Raw genomic sequence first — 19,992 nt, forward strand, 5'->3', positions numbered from 1 at the left:
AACAGGATATAAATATGAAAAACTATACAGAATATGAAATAAATAACTTTACAGAAATCTGAGATATACAGCTATACAGAAATGGGAACTATGCAAGTTGTAAACAGTTGTAGGATTAAAGATTATTGAATGTACAGAATGATTATTTACACAGAGCTATACAGTAGTGCAGTTAAGATAAGTGAGGGTGTAGATAGTTTCTACTGTTGAAATCTCCCAATTCTTTGAATCTTTGGGCTGAAGGAGGGACAATACTCGGTGTATCAATGCTCAATCAACAATCATTTATTTCCATACAATTCAACAGTCAGAGCATTACAACGTCCGGACGGGAGAGATGCTACCAGAGGGTCAGGCACATGTCTCAAAATGGTGACGGGTTGCTCAGCTTTTTATAGTCTCTAGTGGCCCCCAGCTAGTCGTAAAAGCCAAAACATCACATTTTTTCTCTGTTACAGCGCCTAAGTTATGACCTCGGCAGTTGTTTCTCTGCTTTCTGTAAGGTGGGGGTGTGGAATGTGGTCTATCTATCTCCCCTGTCTTTAGACACAGAGTCTCCTGCTTACAACCTTCTCTTCATGATTCAACAATTAAGCATGTCAAGAAAACAGTGTAACACATTCCCAGCAGATCAAGGATACAGAGTGATGCACATTTATCTAATGAACTAATATGTGAATATGTTCTGTTAACTCAAAAGTATAATGAGAACTACACTACATACAGCTCACACACTCTATATTAAAGGGTATAATGTGATCTACAGCAGTATTCTAATTCAACTACTTTGATTACATATATAAGGTAACATATAATAACAGAATAATCTAATAATTCCCCCTTTTGATCTCTGAAAGAGATCACTTACAACATACACTCCAGGGTCGCAAGGTCCAGGTTTTCTTGATCCTGAGGCCCTCTGTCCCCCTTTAACGGGTGGACCATATGTGGGATGACCTCTGTGTTCACGCAGTTCAGATGCAAGCAAAGTTAGATTTACAACCATAACAGCAGTTACAGATGACTCTCCCATCACTCCCCAATTCTCCCACAGCTTTATTTTGGTGCTCCAGTTTTCCACTCCCATTTTAATGCCACCTTATACCTTTCAAATGTACTTAGACTAGAACCTCTGTCTAAGGAGCTTTTAACCTTTATTTTTATTGCTGCAGCTACCAGTGTCTTCCAGTTGGGTGATTCTCAGCTTCTTTCTTCGACCTCCGGGGTTAGACCACCCTTTAGTCATTGCACAGTTCTGGGGATTATTCTGCCCCGATTTCAAACAAGGATCTGTGTGTTTTGGGTTCACCGGCGTGTCCCCCTTTTTGCCAAGAGCCTCTCGAACCTCGTTGGTCTGGTGTTCCTGGTTTTCGCCAACCCCTTCATGGTTATTGCTGTGTTTGTGGGATCCATCTTCTCCAGGAGCCCAAACGTCATGACACTTGACCCCAGTTGCTGTCTCGGCTGTCCCTACATCTGTCTCTGCTGTGAAGGGTCCTCACATCTCCGTGTCCCCGTCTGGTGTCTCTTCCTTTCTCTGCAAGAGACAGAAAACCAAAACACCTCTCTCCCTAGCCTTGATAATCTAATATTGTTATCCATTGTTCTTCTAATGATTCAAATTTGGTTTAAAATATTATGTTCAGGACCTATTCTAATCATAATCTATGTGTGTGTAAAAGAAATCAAAAATTAGTGAACCCTTTCTAAGTCTAACACATTATAAGCTTAAGTTTTACCATAGCTAAATTATTAAACACAGAAATAACGTCATAAGATGTTCATAAAACCATTGTTTGATGTTCGGACTCAACTTCCCCCTTTTTGACACACTCCCATGTGTCAATTCATTGGAGCTAGACAATTAAAAGAGAAGGTTGGTGACATCATATCTCAGAAAGTATCAGAAATTCTTCTCTCGAGTACCGTTGCTCCAGCCTTGTCATCCCTGAGGATCTTCGATCCCGAAAATGTCCCTTCTCCTCATGTAATAAAGTCTGTCATCCTTCCATGCCCTGGTAACTGGTCCATCCAGAGCTGTAACATTTTGAAATGTACATACAACAAGCCAAACCACACCTTGGTCACACCAACCCTTTTCTGCCCTGAAGATGTCCAACACCATCTTAGTCTGGACCAGGGTTGTAATAGTTTTGCAATTTTCATCAGTTTTTACCAATTGTTTGCTAGTTTAGTTTAGTTTTTATTTTCTGAAAATCCTTAGTTTCAATTTAGTTTTATTTGTGTTTTGCAAAAATTAAGTGTAACAAAATCCCAGTTCCATCATATCAGTCATGCTCTTCTGGTTATCCTTGGGTGTTGAGACTAATAACTATTAACTCTTGCCGCACCGTGTGGTCCTAATTTTGGTTGAAGTGAATTGATAACCTTTTGAAGGCGATTGTTTCACACCTTTATTTAGATGTCCCAGTCCTGTTGTCTCGGGATACATCACGCTGCCTTATCTGGGGTTAGCTGTTTTCTGGGGATGCGGGTTGAGTGGGTGAGCTCTTCAAGGAGGGGGAGTGTGCTCCCCCTGATGAGGTCTTCTAGGTAAGCTAGGTTAACCTTCTTGTGTGAGCTTTTCAAGTGCACTTTAAGGTTAGTGGGACTTTTAGTTTTATAAATGTCCCTCATGACCCCCTGATGACCCAGTATTTCATTTTTGCACACTTTAGTACACATTTTAGTTTTTGCTTGTAGCTCGCATACTCTACTTGCCACTCCTCTAAGTCCTGATGTTTCTTAGAGAGGGCAACAGTACCTTTAAAATTATATCACATGTGTGGGGGTGTGGCCTTGCCAATTGTTTTGCCCACCTTTTCAAAATGGCTGGCGTGCCCACAAGCACATTTCATGGAAAAAGAAAGGTAAGCTTGATATTTACATTTAAAATGTTTTGTTAAACTCAGATTTTTATTTTATTCTTTTTGCAAGTACCCCTCCTCGGTGGCGAGAAACTGTTGGTGTGGTCAAGTGGGTGCTCTGGAAACAAACGCTCAGGACAGAACAGTTATCAGTCATGTACTTCCTACAAATTTTGCATATGTTTTATTCCATATTGATCCTCTGAGTGTAATGGTACATTTTAATTTGAATTTATCCAAACTAAACACAATATTTTCTTTATTTACTTTGCTCTTGTTCTTTTTCAGTACCACATCCTATCAAATGTCCCTGTCGATTATATTCTACATTTAATAACTTACTATTTCAAGTGAGAACCTAAATCACGTGGACCAATGTTTATTATTGCATATCTCTATTCTGAATGTGGCCAGTCATTCATAGGTATTGTTAAATTTTGGCGATTTTCCTCTATAAAATTTAATTGACTTTTTTACAGTGGCCTGCTGTGGTTAATAGTAACATATTCCAGTCATGAGTGATATCAATAGTTATCTCCACTGTAGCATTTGGCATTCCCAATAATATAACATGATACCTTAATCAAAACACAGCTAATATAGCACAGTTTTCTTAATGCAAACATCAGTAACTCAAAATCAGCAACCACAGTGTTAAGTCTGCAGTTCATACTTATGTGAAGCTAGAGTCTCCTCCTCCAGTCTCTCTTATCCTCCTGCTCCTGAAAAAACAAAACAAAACAAAGCGAAGCATCCACCCTTCTCTTGTCGGCTGGGTGAATTGTTTATTGGCATTTACTAATCCTAAAGTGGGTGCAGTCATTGTCTCAGTATCAAGTCAGTCAAAGCTTTTAGTCGTCAGTCCATCACAGTCCATTCACATGCATACCTCCATACACATTCATACCAGATGTTGCTGATAATGGAGTCTCACGCGCAACCTATTCGAGCATCCATCACCAGCAAGATGACGTCATCATTTTAAAGGAAAACCATTCCTTGTTGTTTTTTGGGCCGGATTGACTCGGTGCAATCCTTTTAGACTCAGAACTTCTCAGTGTTCCCTATAAGTGAATTTCTCCCAAGCCAATTACAATCATGGAGAAGCACACTTTGCAACTGTTTTTGTAAGAATATTTCATAGCGCTTTAAATTTCAATCTTTCAGGCCTGGTTTAAAGAGCTGATTGTTAAATCATAAACTCACAAAATATCAACATATCACCACCGGTGGATCACACCTCTCAGATTTTCTTATCTCAGTGCACTGTAACAAAAACGAAAACAGACATAACCAACAAAATACTACTAAAATAACACAAACTAGGGCCCGTTGCAGACATGTCCAAGCATAAAACTATCCCTCTCTCGCTTACGAGAAAGAACACAAGCCAAAGCTCACTGATAACATCAAACTAGCGCTAAACAAAACCAAACAATCAACCAGAAATTCACAGGAACATTTTGCTTCCTGCCGGGACAATATTGTGTGGGAATGAGAACCTCAGGTGCCGTAACACCTTTTGTTCCTCCTTGAATTAAAACTCAATCACAGAAAATGCCGTACTCCAACCTAAACTTACACTATTAATTCATCATTTTCACTCTGTGCCACTGTTCCTCATCGGGGCTGTGTGAAGCACAGCAAAGAATTCAGTCAAGGCCTTGAGCCATAAACAGACATCACGCACAGACATTGTTTTCATAACCAAACCGTTTTAGAGCTTATTCCTAAAATCTACATAAATGCCTTCTAGGTGACATATAACACATTCTAAGTAATCAATGGCTCCTCATAAAAATTATGCATTGGGATGTTTGTGTGCAGCATTTTGCATATCAGCATAAGCAAAGCATTCTTCATTGCATCAGCGTGTGTGTGTGTGTGTGTGTATGTGGATCACTTCTCAGTGAATCAGCATTCCAATGTGTGTGTGTGTGTGTGTATGTGTGTGTGTGTATATGTGTGTGTGTGTCATTTCTCACTCACTCAACGAGTGCACGTGTTCATGTGTGTATTTCACTTCATTCTGAATCTGTGTGTGTGTGTGTGTGTGTGTGTGTATGTGTGTGTGTGTGTGTGTGTGTGTGTGTGTTTGTTTCTCTTCATTCTGAGTCAGTGCATGTAGATGTGTGTGTTTGTGTGGGTGTTTGTGTTCATCACTTTCCTGTTCTGGTGTTCTGGGTAAACCACGGCCTGAAGCATGCCCTGGGGTCCTGCCCCCCTCCTTTTCAGTTTGTTTGCGACCATTGCTGCTGCTGCTGCTGCTGCTCAAAATTCAGTCCGTCCTGGTTCTGACCCCAATTGGGGCAGTCCTTTCTCCAGTGTCGATGTTCACCGCAGGTGAAACCTGCATCTTCTTCTGTGTTTTTGTCCATTCTGAGGTGCCTTCTGTCCTCAGTTACTCCTCTTGTCTCGGTCACGCCCTTTTTCGCCACCCGATCATCCGTGTTGGTCCATCACTGTCCTGCACAGTGTGAATGCAAAGTTATCAAGGTCAGCATTCTTTCGCTCGGCCTTACTTTTCATTCGGGCTTGGCGGGCGTCTCGTCACAGCTCTGTCAGCTGACGCAGTCTGGGAATTTTCCCCCGTGTAGTGAAACGGGCCTTCGGTTTAGTGCTCTCCGTCTCGGCTGCATGAGATCACATTCCTGCAGGTCTGTTGACATTCTCAGGTCGTTGTTGTGGGTCCAGCTGTTGCAGCATTTGGTCAGTGTCACGTATGGGGGAGAGCAGGAGTCCAGTCAGCCTCGGCTTTCAGGGCCGGCAAAGCAGCCTGTAATTAAATATGTATAGAAAAAACAAAAACAAAACAAAACAAAAACAAACGAACAGGAAAATGATGTTGTGTTGGCTGTGTTATTCAGAGGGGAGACACACCGGGACCAGGCCCTGTGTCAGCCTTCTCTCCCCCTTTTTTTTTTTTTTGTTTTTTCTCTCCCGATATAATCAACTCCTAACCCACCAAGTTGACAGGACAACACAAGTACATATTAAAATTCTTAAGATCATGTTTAAAAACCCAAAAAAGGAATTTTCTTTCATTCAGTAATCACTTTTATTAATCAATCAACAGAAAACATGTCACAATTTGACTCTTTTTACCACTAAATTTGTTGCGTCTTGCCTGGTTGGTTAGACCAGTGTTCCTTTTTTTTTTTTTTTTAGTTAAATTGTTGTCCTGCAACCCAGAGGATTTCTTTGTCAGTAATGTATAGACTTCATCATTTAAGTATGTTAATTTTTCTTTAACCTTGCTGGAAAATCTTCACGTGTTCATGAGTGTAAGCTGTTTCTTCATTGCGTGTATGTGCATTTGTATAAAAGCAGGTTAATTTTATCTTTTCTCAAACTAGGCGTTACCTTAAAAGGAGCCTTTCTCTCAGATTTCTCTGCTTGTGTGTGTTTTTGTTTCACCTTTTTGTTGTGATGCTCCGGACGCCTTCCCAACCTCCACAAGTCCGTTGGCCCCAATTTTATGTGTTAAAACTTCTCTTAATTTCTCCTCTAATTCTCTCCTCGCTGCTGTCTTTTTCACAGCTGCTGATTCGTGCTGGGTGTGGTTCCCATTACCTATAATTTTGCTTCGGCCGCTGTGCTTGTGGGGGCAGTTGGTCCAGGTCCGCAGCCTCCTGTATTAACACACTAAGAGATTTATTTAATTTCATTTTCATCACTGTTAAACAGATAAGCAGGCAACCCGCCTACCTTGACAGCGTAAACTGTACGCCAGTCTCCCAACACATTCCTCTCTGTACTCCTCCATAATTCTCCACTGCACACCTCTTACTATCTCTCCTTTTTATTTTTATTACACCACAGAGTAATACACCCAATTATGCCCGTCTATCTCTATGTGGCTCCAAATTCCCTCTTTATTTTAATTTCACACTCGTCAGGGGACAGGCACACAACAATTTCAACCACTGAAACGAGGAATTCAACCTTTTTATATTTCTTTACTAATCTAGACTCAACCTTTGTTCGCAAAATGTGTCTTGTTCTAGTCCGGAATAAATGTGAACCCGTGATTACACGGCCGTTCCAGTGTTATTTCCGTAGCTATGCGGGGGCCCTCACCTCCCCAAGTCACCACCTCGGCACCCGGACGACGCCGGTCCTGGCCACGCGTCCACGGACAGGAGGGTCGCCACTCCTAGGGCAAAATGTTCCACAGGTACACTAGGCATCAACCTTTGATCCTAAAATGTGTATTTGCTCTAATGTCCTCCTAATCACACACATCAACCGTCACTGTCACTGTGTTCAGACTTCACACACACAAAAAGCACACTCAGAGCGCGCCTCACCCACGGCCAGAGCGCGCCTTACACACACAGCGCGTTACACCATCAGTGTGACACACAGAGAGCGCCTCTCATCAGCAGAAATTTGCACAGAAACCTCTGAGCTCAACTATTAGATCTTCTTAAAGCACACTGCACCATAGACCAAAATACCCCTTTCTCTGCGCTTATGACCGCCACAACGGGGCAAAGTCGCATCATAAAAGTGATGCTTGCATCCCCGAAGTTATACCTGACATCATAAACCAGGTGTTGCTCTATGTACTTAAAATTTTACTTTGTATTATGACCGCAGCACTTAAAACTCGACTGACGCCACAAACCACCGTCAAACCTCTATCCAATGTACTAAAACTAGCACCAACCACTACTGCACTTCACGGCCGCACCACCGGAACACGCCGTATCATAAACCAAACCTACGGACGTGTTTCGCTCTCGCGTTGCCAGCGTTCAACTGCACCGTGAAGCCAGCATCTGCTTTTCCTTAAATCAACTTCTATTTCATAGCCGGCAAAAGCCAGGACGTCACTGACACCATAAACAAAATAAACAAACCTCGACTTCAATGTACTGGACTAATGGCCGCGTCTTCAGAAGAAATTCTAACGTATTATTGCTACAGAAGCCAGTATTAGACAAAATTAAATGTGGAAGGTAAAGTGGCTGCAACTAGTCCAACGTAGTATGTTATTAGTATCTCGGTAGAAGCAGTTTACTGCAACTAGTCCAACGTAGTATGTTATTAGTATCTCGGTAGAAGCAGTTTATTTAACACACTGGAATTCAGCCTCAACTTATGTTGTTAGTATCTTGCGCCAAAAACCACACACCGACAAATTTACTGTGAAAATACATGTGACTCAGCGAACAGATTAATTTGGAAAGCCCAATATGCACATTTGGTATTTATAATACAACAGGCTGTGCTTACCTTTCTGTTTTAGGCCGGCCTTCTGTTCACTTTGCCCCACGATCTCACCAAAGGCCAAATCTACACCTCCTCAGCACACCAAAGATCCGGGTCACACGGCACCAAGTTGTTGAAATCTCCCAATTCTTTGAATCTTTGGGCTGAAGGAGGGACAATACTTGGTGTATCAATGCTCAATCAACAATCATTTATTTCCATACAATTCAACAGTCAGAGCATTACAACGTCCGGACGGGAGAGATGCTACCAGAGGGTCAGGCACATGTCTCAAAATGGTGACGGGTTGCTCAGCTTTTTATAGTCTCTAGTGGCCCCCAGCTAGTCGTAAAAGCCAAAACATCACATTTTTTCTCTGTTACAGCGCCTAAGTTATGACCTCGGCAGTTGTTTCTCTGCTTTCTGTAAGGTGGGGGTGTGGAATGTGGTCTATCTATCTCCCCTGTCTTTAGACACAGAGTCTCCTGCTTACAACCTTCTCTTCATGATTCAACAATTAAGCATGTCAAGAAAACAGTGTAACACATTCCCAGCAGATCAAGGATACAGAGTGATGCACATTTATCTAATGAACTAATATGTGAATATGTTCTGTTAACTCAAAAGTATAATGAGAACTACACTACATACAGCTCACACACTCTATATTAAAGGGTATAATGTGATCTACAGCAGTATTCTAATTCAACTACTTTGATTACATATATAAGGTAACATATAATAACAGAATAATCTAATACTACAGAGGCTATATAAAGTGCTAGTGGTTGTGAGTGGTGGTTCACTCCATGTTATTATTGTGTGTTTGAGGGTACAGTTGTCCATTGTGGGTGTGTGTATGTTCAGTCCATGAGTTTAACGTGGGTCAGATGTCAGGAGGCAGAGTTCAGGAGTCTGACAGCTGTGGGGAAGAAGCTGTTCCGGTACCTGGTGGTCTTAGTCTGGAGGCTCCTGTGGCGCCTCCCAGAGGGCAGGAGGGTGAAGAGTCCATGTGATGGGTGACTGGGGTCTTTGATGATTTTCCCAGCCCTTTTCAGACACCGCTTCCTGTAGATGTCTTTTATGGCAGGAAGTGGTGCTCCGGCGATGCGCTGGGCAGTTTTCACGACCCTCTGCAACGCCTTCCGGTCCGAGGCAGAGCAGTTCCCGTACCAGACTGTTATACAGTTGGTCAGGATGCTCTCGATGGTGCAACGATAGAAGTTCACCAGGATGTCTGAGGACAGGTGGTTCTTCCTCAGGGTCCTCAAGAAGAAGAGGCGCTGGTGAGCCTTCTTGACCAGCTTGGAGCAGTTGGTCGTCCAGGTGAGATCCTCGGAGATGTGGACTCCCAGGAACTTGAAGCTGCTCACACGCTCCACAGCCGTCCCCTTAATGTGGATGGGTGGATGTGGGTCAGCATTCCTCCTGTAGTCCACGATGAGCTCCTTGGTCTTCTCGGTGTTAAGCAGCAGGTTGTTTGTGTCGCACCACTCAGCCAGACGATCCACCTCCTCCCTGTAGGCGGCCTCATCGTTGTCACTGATGAGGCCAATCACCGTGGTGTCATCTGCAAACTTAATGATGGTGTTGGAACCATCAGCAGGTCTGCAGTCGTGGGTGAAGAGGGAGTAGAGGAAAGGGCTCATCACACAGCCTTGTGGTACACCGGTGTTCATTGTGATGGTAGATGAGCAGTGGTTATCCAGCCGGACATGTTGGGGGCGGTTGGTCAGGAAGTCCAGTAACCATTTGCAGATGAGGGAGCTGATGCCCAGGTCTGTCAGTTTCCTGATGAGTTGTGAGGGGTGGATTGTATTGAATGCTGAATTGAAGTCTATAAACAGCATTCTGGCGTAGGTGTTGTTGTTGTCCAGGTGTGAGAGGACAGAGTGCAGTGCGATGGAGAATCAAAGGCAGCACTGGCAGTGGTGTAATGTGGATGGCCTCAGCCAACAACACTGGCCCTGGAGAAATGTGGATGGTATTGGCCAGCACCACAGGCCCTGGTGTAATGTGGATGGCCTCATCCAGCACCACACGCCCTGGTGTGGTGATGATGGCCTCAGCCAAAAGCACTGTCAGTGGTGTTATGTGTTAGGCCTCAGCCAACAACAGTGGCCCTGGTGAAATATGGATCGTATTGGTCAGCACCACACACCCTGGTTTAATGTGAATGGCCTTAGCCAGTAGCACAGGCCCTGGTGAATTGTGGATCACATCAGCCAGCAAAGCAGGCCCTGGTGTGGTGAAGATGGCCTCACAGGGAGCACTGGCCCTGGTGTAATGTGGATGGCATCAGCAAGTAGCACGGGCCCTGGTCTGGTGATGATGGCCTCACAGGAAGAACTGTCGCTGGTATAAAGTGTATGGCCTCAGCCAACAACAGTGGCCCTGGTGTAATGTGGATGGCCTCAGCCAGCACCACAGGCCCTGGTGTAATCTGGATAGCCTCATCCAGCACCACAGGCCTTGGTGTGGTGATGATGGCCTCACAGGAAGCACTGGTAGTGGTGTAATGTGGATGGCATCAGCCAGTATCACAGGGCCCTGTGTTTTGTGCATGTCATCAGGCAGAAACACAAGCCCTGGTGAAATGTGGATGGTTTCGGACAACACCACAGGCCCGGGTGTAATGTGGATGGCAACTACGAGTAGCACTGTCCCTGGTGTAATGTGGATGGCCTCATCCAGCACCACACGCCCTGGTGTGGTGATGATGGCCTCAGCGAAAAGCACTGTCCCTGGTGTTATGTGTATGGCCTCAGCCAACAACAGTGGCCCTGGTGAAATGTGGATGGTATTGGCCAGCACCACAGGCCCTGGTGTGGTGATGATGGAATCACAGGAAGCACTGTCCCTGGTGTAATGTGGATGGCCTCAGCCACCAACACTGGCCCTGGTGAAATGTGGATGGTATTGGTCAGCACCACAGGCCCTGGTGTAATGTGGATGGTATCAGCAAGTAGCACAGGCCCTGGTGTGGTGATGATGGCCTCACAGGAAGAACTGTCCCTGGTGTAATGTGGATGTCCTCATCCAACAGTACAGGCACTGGTGTGGTGAAGATGGCCTCAGAGGAAGCACTGTCCCTGGTGTAAAGTGTATGGCCTCAGCCAACAACACTGGCCCTGGTTAAATGTGGATGGTATTGGCCAGCACCACAGGCCCTGGTGTAATGTGGATGGCCTCATCCAGCACCACGCACCCTGGTGTGGTGATGATGGCCTCACAGGAAGCACTGGTAGTGGTGTAATGTGGATGGCATCAGCCAGTATCACAGGCCCCTGTGTTTTGTGGATGTCATCAGGCAGAAACACAAGCCCTGGTGAAAAGTGGATGGTTTCGGACAACACCACAGGCCCGGGTGTAATGTGGATGGCCTGTGCCAGTAACACAGGCAGTGGTGTGGTGAAGATGGCCTCACAGGAAGCACTGTCCCTGGTGTAATGTGGATGGCCTCAGCCAACAACACTGGCCCTGGTGAAATGTGGATGGTATTGGCCAGCACCACAGGCCCTGGTGTAATGTGGATGGCCTCATCCAGCACCACGCACCCTGGTGTGGTGATGATGGCCTCACAGGAAGCACTGGTAGTGGTGTAATGTGGATGGCATCAGCCAGTATCACAGGCCCCTGTGTTTTGTGGATGTCATCAGGCAGAAACACAAGCCCTGGTGAAAAGTGGATGGTTTCGGACAACACCACAGGCCCGGGTGTAATGTGGATGGCCTGTGCCAGTAACACAGGCAGTGGTGTGGTGAAGATGGCCTCACAGGAAGCACTGTCCCTGGTGTAATGTGTATAGCCTCAGCCAACAACAGTGGCCCTGGTGAAATGTGGATGGTATTGGCCAGCACCACAGGCCCTGGTGTAATGTGGATGTCCTCAGCCAACACGACTGGCCCTGGTGAAGTGTGCATGATATTGGTCAGCACCACAGGCCCTTGTGTACTGTGGATGGCATCAACGAGCAGCAGAGGCCCTGGTTGGGTGAAGATGGCCTCAAGGGAAGCACTGTCCCTGGTGTAATGTGGATGGCCTCAGCTAAGAACAGTGGCCCTGGTGAGATGTGGATGGTATTGGCCAGCACCACAGGCCCTGGTGTAATGTGTATGGCCTCATCCAAAAGCACACTCCCTGGTGTGGTGAAGATGGCCTCTGTCATGAGGCTGAACTGAGGGTGACACTGGAGACTGAACTGAGGGTGACTCTGGAGACTGAGCTGACAGTGACACTGGTGACTCTGGAGACTGAGCTGAGAGTGGCTGCGGGGTCTAAATACAGTGGGAAGTAACGAGGAGAATGAGACACAGAAGGAGAGCACAGCTGGGGGAAATTAGAACTGACGAGACAAGCAAAGCAGGACACATTCACATAAGTCACGGACCTTCAAAGTAAAACAGGAAGGATCACACAGAGACGCGAACTTGACACCGTGGAGACAGCAACTAAGAAACATAGAGACATAAACCATAAGGCAGAGGACTCTAAGAACCGATAGACACGGAGGGGAACTCAAACATGCAGACACAGACTTACAGAACAGAGGGGACACAGAGAAATGAGAAGGGCAAGGGATCGAAACTAGAAACTATAGAATAACTCACACCAAGTACAATAATACAAAAATCACAAAGAACTAAAACGCTGGGTCAGGAGACCCAGGACCCTGACAGCCTCACAGGAAGCACTGTCCCTGGTGTAATGTGTATGGCCTTGTGATGTAGCATAACTTAAGCAGCAAGGAAGGTGATAAGTAAATAGCATTAGCAGACAATTGAAGTTCTTTTTAAGCATACTTTATTGCTAGCATCTCCCCTTTACCATAAAACAATCAATCAGGCATGCAAAAATCCCACTGGCTTTATACAAGACTTTGCCCACACCTGACCTCGTTAGTCCCTACCATTGAACAAAATAGGTCAAACCAAATAATACAATTCTAAACAAAGAACAGGAATAAAGTCATGCATGAAACTGACAAACTCATTTACTCAACTACATAGTTTGTAAAGTAAAACACTGCATACAATATAACTCAAAAGGCTACTTTAAAGAAAACAAACAATACTATACAAAATGAAAAACCCTCCATTTGGTTACACCCAGTGATCCAATCATTGACCTCATGACCCTATATAAACAGGAAGTAGTGGGCGGCCCTTCCCATACACCTGTCTCACATATAGGACCTGCAAGCACAACATGGACACCATGGTAAGTATAGCCAAAGCAACATAAAGAAACATAATTTACTAGACATGTGCCTGTAAACAGAAGAGAATTCAGATGATCTGATGGTTAGTAGTGTTTGCTTTAAAACACATGCATGGATGTAAAGAATGTAACTACTGCTACCACAAACAAAACCCGGGATATTGTGTGTTAAGAGAAGTTACACCAGCAATGTCTAAATTAAAGCATTATGGCTGACTGTAAAATAACAGAACACAGAATAACAATATACGCAAGTGACAAATGGCAAATGAATTCTGTCCTAGCCACTTTGTCTCATTCTCCCCCCCCTTAAGTCCGTTACTCTTCATAGGAACGGGAAAGAAAGCCTGCCACAACATTCTTTTTCGCTGCTCTATACAGAATCTTAAAACAATATGAATATGGCTGCAGTGAAAGATACCACCTCGTGATTCTTGCGTTGGTGTCTCTCATTCTGCTCATCCACTGTAAAGCTCAATGATCGGTTTCAAGCACAAATTCACCTCCCAGTAGATAGTATCTCAGAGTGTCCAAAGCCCATTTTATTGCCAAAGCTTCTTTTTCAATTGTGGAATACTTCATTTCTCTGGGGAAGAGCTTACGGCACAGGTCTTTGGTCCTCTCCATCACCTTGCAGCAACACAGCTCCCAGCCCAACTCCTGAAGCATCAGTCTGTACAATAAACGGGCACGTAAAGTCTGGACACTGCAACACAGGCTCATTACACAAACAGTTTTTCAAATCCATGAATGCAGCCTCACACTCTGGAGTCCATTTAATTTTGTTGGGGCATGATTTACGAGTTAAATCACTAAGAATAGCTGATCTGGTAGAGAAATTAGGGATGAAACAACGATACCAGCCAGCTAAACCCAGGAAGGATCTCAACTTTTTCTTTGTAGTTGGAGGAGGACAAGAGGCAAAAAGCTGTTCTTTTTTATTAGGCAAAAACATTTTCGGCAAAAAAACATTATGCAAAAACATTTTCGGCAAAAAAACATTATGCAAAAACATTTTCGGTGCTGTTAAGGAATTCACAGCGACTCACTTGTTTATTTTTGAGAAAGTTTATTTTTTTATCATATCAGATGAGCGGCAGTGACGTCAACGTACTCGATCGTTGTTCTTTTTTATTAGGCAAAAACATTTTCGGCAAAAAAGCAGTATGCAAAAACATTTTCGGTGCTGTTAAGGAATTCACAGCGACTCACTTGTTTATTTTTGAGAAAGTTTATTTTTTTATCATATCAGATGAGCGGCAGTGACGTCAACGTACTCGATCGTACCACAGGTAAGTGCGAATCTGAATCTGTAGATTTTTTAAAATTATTTTTCTTATTTAAAACCAAAAAGAAAACCCCGAAACAGTGAGCTCACAAAGCTGCTTTTAGCAGTTCCATGGGTTAAGATTAGCAATTTCGTGGAACAGCGAATGACTTAACATTTAATAGCATATATGTTACCACACCACATGTGCTGTAAGTTAGCTAAATTCATTTCTGTTAGCCAATCAAGTTAAGTCATTGCCTCCAACAACTTACATTGTAAATAAGACCCTTTGCCATGATGGTAAGTTCTGTGACTAAACTTATTATGTTTACTGTTTATACATTTCCCTTACGCTCTCTCTCTCTATCTCATTTTTTAAAAAAGTTGATGCTTCCTCAGCTCTCAACTACACTGTTAGCTTTGAGCTGTTAAGTTGGTTTTTTTTATTGTTTCAAGTAAGGCTCAGTTGGTCCTACCATATCTTAGTCACATTTCAACGTTTTACTTCATAGTTAATAAACTTATTTAAATCATATGTTACGCATACATGTTGACTTCTTTAGCACGACTTGTACCTGTGGAGAGCCCAGTCACAATCTGCGGCTGTCCACCAGAGTGTTTGAGGGTCAGACCAGGAAAGGTTGTTGCTGTGGTCACAATGAATGGTAAGAAGAACTTCATTTTGTCCTGACTGACAACCATCTGTAAATAATTCACCTAAAACTAAACCCTCACAAGCATTGTTGCAGTATATTCTGAGACAAAAAGAAGACCTAACCCAAAGATAATAAACTTTTACTCTGGAGTCATGAGTTTTTCACTTTTCTAGGACGTTACAATCTCAGCATGCCAGAGCTGAGGTGTGAGACATGTGAAGCTTCTTGGACTGCTGGAGTAGATGACCTAAATCTAAGTGATTACTGGCCCGCTACCCTTCACTTTTCTACTTTGTACGCAACAGATGTCTTCTTCACATTTGAAGAAATGAAGATGGCATCACCCGGACTCTCCTGCAAAGCATTTTTAAAAATGCTTGATCAACGAACTCTCCACTTTGGCCGTGTGAGCATTTTAGTTTATGCATCCTTTACAGTATGGTTCTTCTGTGTTATTCAGGATTTAAAAGTCACTTGTAGCGTAGTTGTTTTCTGTTTATGTCTTTCATTTTAAACCAGACGGGAAAGATCTCTGCAGATGGCTTTAAGAAAAGTTTCTTTGAGTGGGAAGCCGTGAGATATGAATTAGACAAGATTTTAAAGGAGGATCCCTTCACATGTCATGCATGTGCCCCAGACATGCTTGCAATTTCAGTGGATGGAAACCGCAAGCATTACCGTTTCAAGAATGCAGCCAGGTACAGCAAAATATGTGTAATACCAACGTTTGTTTCAGACAATGTGACTATAAGGTGCACCAATTAACTTTGGACTTACTTTGTATGACACCATAAAGTATACTGTATTGCTATTTTGTTCAGATCTGAGGAACTGGGCATCTTTGAAGACGCCTTCATAGCAAAGGATGAAGATGTGGGAAGATTTGTGGACTACATACACAGCACATCCAGACATGTAAGATTGAACGCTCTAATTACATAGACATAATTATGTTAACCTTTAACACTCTGTTGAAGAGATTGTGAAAAGACATTGTCACCAGCTATTTAATGCATTTTAGGTCTCCGGACGAGGTGTTTGTGGAGGGGAGTGGTCAGCAGCCAGAGAGACCTCCCAAAGATCCAGCAGCAAGGTGGATGAGGAGGGACTGGAGCTTGCAGTGTGTAGGCATGGAGTGCTGCTCCGTGCTCTAAATATGTACAGGGGTGAAATTTTTGCTTATCCCTTGTACCTGCAACAAAAGCTGGCCAATAGACATATCACTTTTTTTTGTATGGATGTTACCTGCAAGTATTGGCCATATCTTGAAAGAGTAACAAAAAGCTGTCCAGAGCTCCAGCACCTTCTTAGCATGAAGCCATTTCTTTCAGTCTTTCATGCTAAAGCCCACGATTTCAAATGTGAGGTATGAAATTCTGACTTTAATGACTTTATCTGAACAATTGCACATCAACATTTTGTGTAATTTGTATTTTATCTGTGTGTGTGTATGTGCATCTGTGTGTGTGTGTGTGTGTGTGTGTGTTTTTTTTTTCAGGTGAAATGGAGTGGAGCATATCAAGATGGGGCTGGTTTGACTCTAGGGGAGGAGGTAGAGCAATGTAATGCCTTTTTGTCAAGGATTGCAGTTACCACAAAACATATGTCCAAAGCAGGTGAGAAGGCAAATCCTGCACTAGTTAGATTTTAAGTGTGTAATTATGATGAAAGTGGTAACACTACGTTTTCTGTGTTTGCAGGACGGAGTGACATGCTAACTCTTATGGCCATGCGCTGGAATCAACAAAAGCTAGACCAGTTGGCCACCTCTCTGACCCATCAATATCAGAAGGTAATGATATTGTTACTTTATTTTTAGATGATTACTCCTCTGTGTTCTTATTATTTGGAGTAAACATGTGTTTAGTGTTTTTTGTTTGTTTGTTTGTTTTTTAATCTCAAATTGACAATGTAGGCCACAAAAGCTCTTCTAACCCAGCTTCAGAACCTGGAGTCCTTAAAAGTCCAATTAGCAGTGACTGACAGTCAACTGGATGAATGGGTCAGTGATGTAAAGGATTGGGCAGAAGGTGAGCAAAAACTGATTCAAAAATGTGATGCAATTGTACAATGATTTTATGTAAGTGTAGCTGTGTTATTTCTTCTAAGCAGCAACAACAAGCACAAGTGATATTGATCCCTTGGTGAGCAGAATCGAAGTGCTCGTAGCGAGCATAAAGAGACGATCCCAGCGTCTGTACAAAGACACCGATGGAAATAAAGCCCGTGCCAAGATTCGTCGCAAGATCAGAGAAGAGAAAGGAATCTTGACTTCTGCTGTGGAAAAATACAACAGAATGTTTCCAGACAAAGAAACTCTGTGCTTGGAAGAAATTCTGTCTGGTGACACAAGCTGGCCGTGGCAGCGGGCACACAGCGGTAGTTGTACATATATGTTGTCTACTTTCAGCATATCTGACATATAATGAAACCCTAAGCTTCAGGTGTTGACCTAAAATCATTTATGACTTCAGACGTTCTTTGTGAATTGATTTATAACTTTGTTATAAATGCATTTCAGACTCTGTCAGCCTTACAACAAAGAGAAGGGCATTCGATATCATCATGGCAATAAGAAGACTTGAGGAGGAAAAGAAGATTCTTGTTACAGAGATGGACCATCACTGGAAATCTCTTTCAAAATATGATGATATCCTGAAAGAGCTGTCCGGCCTGTTTTCCAGTGAGATATTTAAAAGTATGTATTTAAGTAATGCATACAAAACACTGACTGTTTCTTAAGGCATTAAAGCAGACTAAATTATATGTTCTATTTTTAAGGTTCGCATTGTGGCCTAAGTGAGGAGGGTTTGAGAGGTCTACAGAGCATCATCCTCAGAAAACGACAGAATGTGAAACAAAACAAGCTGCATGCAAGACAGTGTTACATGCAAGTTTTGTCAGGAGCAAAGAACATTAACCTTGATCATACTTCCGACGATGACTTTTACAGTGACTCTGAATATTCTGATTAAAGTCGGTAATAAATATCTGTAATATATCAGTTTGTCCTCAAAGTTATATCAACTTGCTACCTTGCAGGTTTAATGCTGGGGGCCCCAATTTTTTCAAGTTGGCCATAGACCAGTCATTGACAGTGCATTCCCAAGACTTCATCACATCAATGCATATAGTTTTTTACAAAGACAGCTGGCACATTTTTATTTAATGTCATTCGTAGAGCTAAAAACTACCCTGTTACACTGTTTTTAAACATGCATTTTGGTAATACATAATAGTACACTGTTATGTATCAGAGGGAGATTTTGTACTTTTTACATTTTTGTCATGTTAAGTTACTGTAATATATTTTTGGCTCACAGAATTTACAAGACATATTGAAATGTGATTGATAGAACTTTGTAAGCAAATTTCAAGTATGCTTGTCACAGGTGAGAGTTTTCATTCTTGAGTATTTTGATGTACATGTTAAGGATATTTTCATGGTATGTATCATTCATATCAACAGTATCAATAATGTTTGAGTGCATTACTAGTACTTGTGCTTATTTTTAAAATAATCATACTACAGTACAGTAGGCAGTTCAGCTGATTCTGTCACAACAACCCTGATCCACAAATTAACTTTTGGATATATAACTTTTTTTGTTTAGTTCCAGTTGTACAGCGATGTGCTCAACCATATTTTTTTTTAAATTTAGAGTATTAATTGATCCAGTGGTTACTAAGCCTACAGTGTCTTAGGGTGGACCAACATCATTGTCATTTTACCCCCACCAAATTTCATTAAGTTGTCTGTATCACTGTAGTTTATTTGTTTTTATATTACCAGTGACCACAATCAAATAAAGTTGAAAAATAACTGTCAGTTTGATGTTTTCATGCAGTTTCAATGGATCATTTTGTCACCACAGTTAAAATTTAGCAACATTTATATTTCCATGACAAAGACATAAAACACATTTCTGTTTAATATAGTTATGACTGTAGACTTGATATGTAAAAACTGAAAATGACTGTTAGAGTTTGTATTGTTGATTGTCATTTATGCTTAGAAATATTTAACCATAGATGCTTAGAGGTGTATAATCAATTGTGTAGTGATAGGTTGTGTGATCTTTAACAGGCTACAGAGGCTTGGTGTGCATTCCACACTAGAATGCACACCTACATCCTGGGAGCATGGGAAAGTTCGTACCTTGCTTAATTGTTTTATGGTAGGATTAACGTAGCTACGTCTGTTCTAGTCTAAGTGCTTTTGTGTATAAATGAACTGCTGGACTTCCTTACTGTGTTATCTAGGATGAACCATCTAGGGTGAGGCTACCCTCTTCCTGACCAAGGATGTTTGACCCTTTGATCAGCAGTCCACACACATTTTGATCAGCAGTCCACACACACACACACACACACACACAGGCAAGGTACTCTTTGTGTGTATGTAGACGTCATATGTTAATGAACCTATGCATATTCATGTAACCTCAATAAAAGGGCAGTGGTACGGGAGAACGGACGAGAGCAACTGGGGTCAAGTGAAGGAACGGCACTCTGTCCGGTCTCTCCCGTGCACGAGTAACATGAAGAACTTTGCCTACTTGTGTCTTGCTTTGCAGTGTAATTATATTGTCTTCAACGTTCCAGCGGATGGGTTCAAGCTACAAACCTATCAATGACTGCCAATCATGTAAGTAATTTGTGAAAAAGAACGTAGAAATCTATTTCACAAACAAAAACAATTTCTTATTATGCAACCCTTTCAATACTATAGCCCACACCAGATCAAATTTAGGTATTTGTG

At 42.7% G+C, this 19,992-nt stretch overlaps 2 long non-coding RNA genes across 2 annotated transcripts; one reads left to right on the plus strand and one right to left on the minus strand.

Moving 5' to 3' along the window:
• Window positions 1–261: 261 nt before the first annotated feature.
• Window positions 262–8,875, minus strand: LOC308398932. Its single transcript, XR_013972038.1, has 2 exons — window positions 8,109–8,875; window positions 262–5,643 (listed from the first exon to the last, which is right to left on the minus strand). It is a non-coding gene; the product is annotated as an uncharacterized lncRNA (long non-coding RNA).
• A 6,934-nt stretch (window positions 8,876–15,809) lies between these two features.
• On the plus strand, window positions 15,810–16,389 carry LOC308398323. Its single transcript, XR_013971923.1, has 3 exons — window positions 15,810–15,928; window positions 16,052–16,145; window positions 16,252–16,389. It is a non-coding gene; the product is annotated as an uncharacterized lncRNA (long non-coding RNA).
• The last annotated feature ends 3,603 nt before the right edge of the window (window positions 16,390–19,992 follow it).

This window comes from Rhamphochromis sp. 'chilingali', assembly GCF_963969265.1.
Source record: "Rhamphochromis sp. 'chilingali' genome assembly, chromosome: 6".
NCBI lineage: Eukaryota > Metazoa > Chordata > Actinopteri > Cichliformes > Cichlidae > Rhamphochromis > Rhamphochromis sp. 'chilingali'.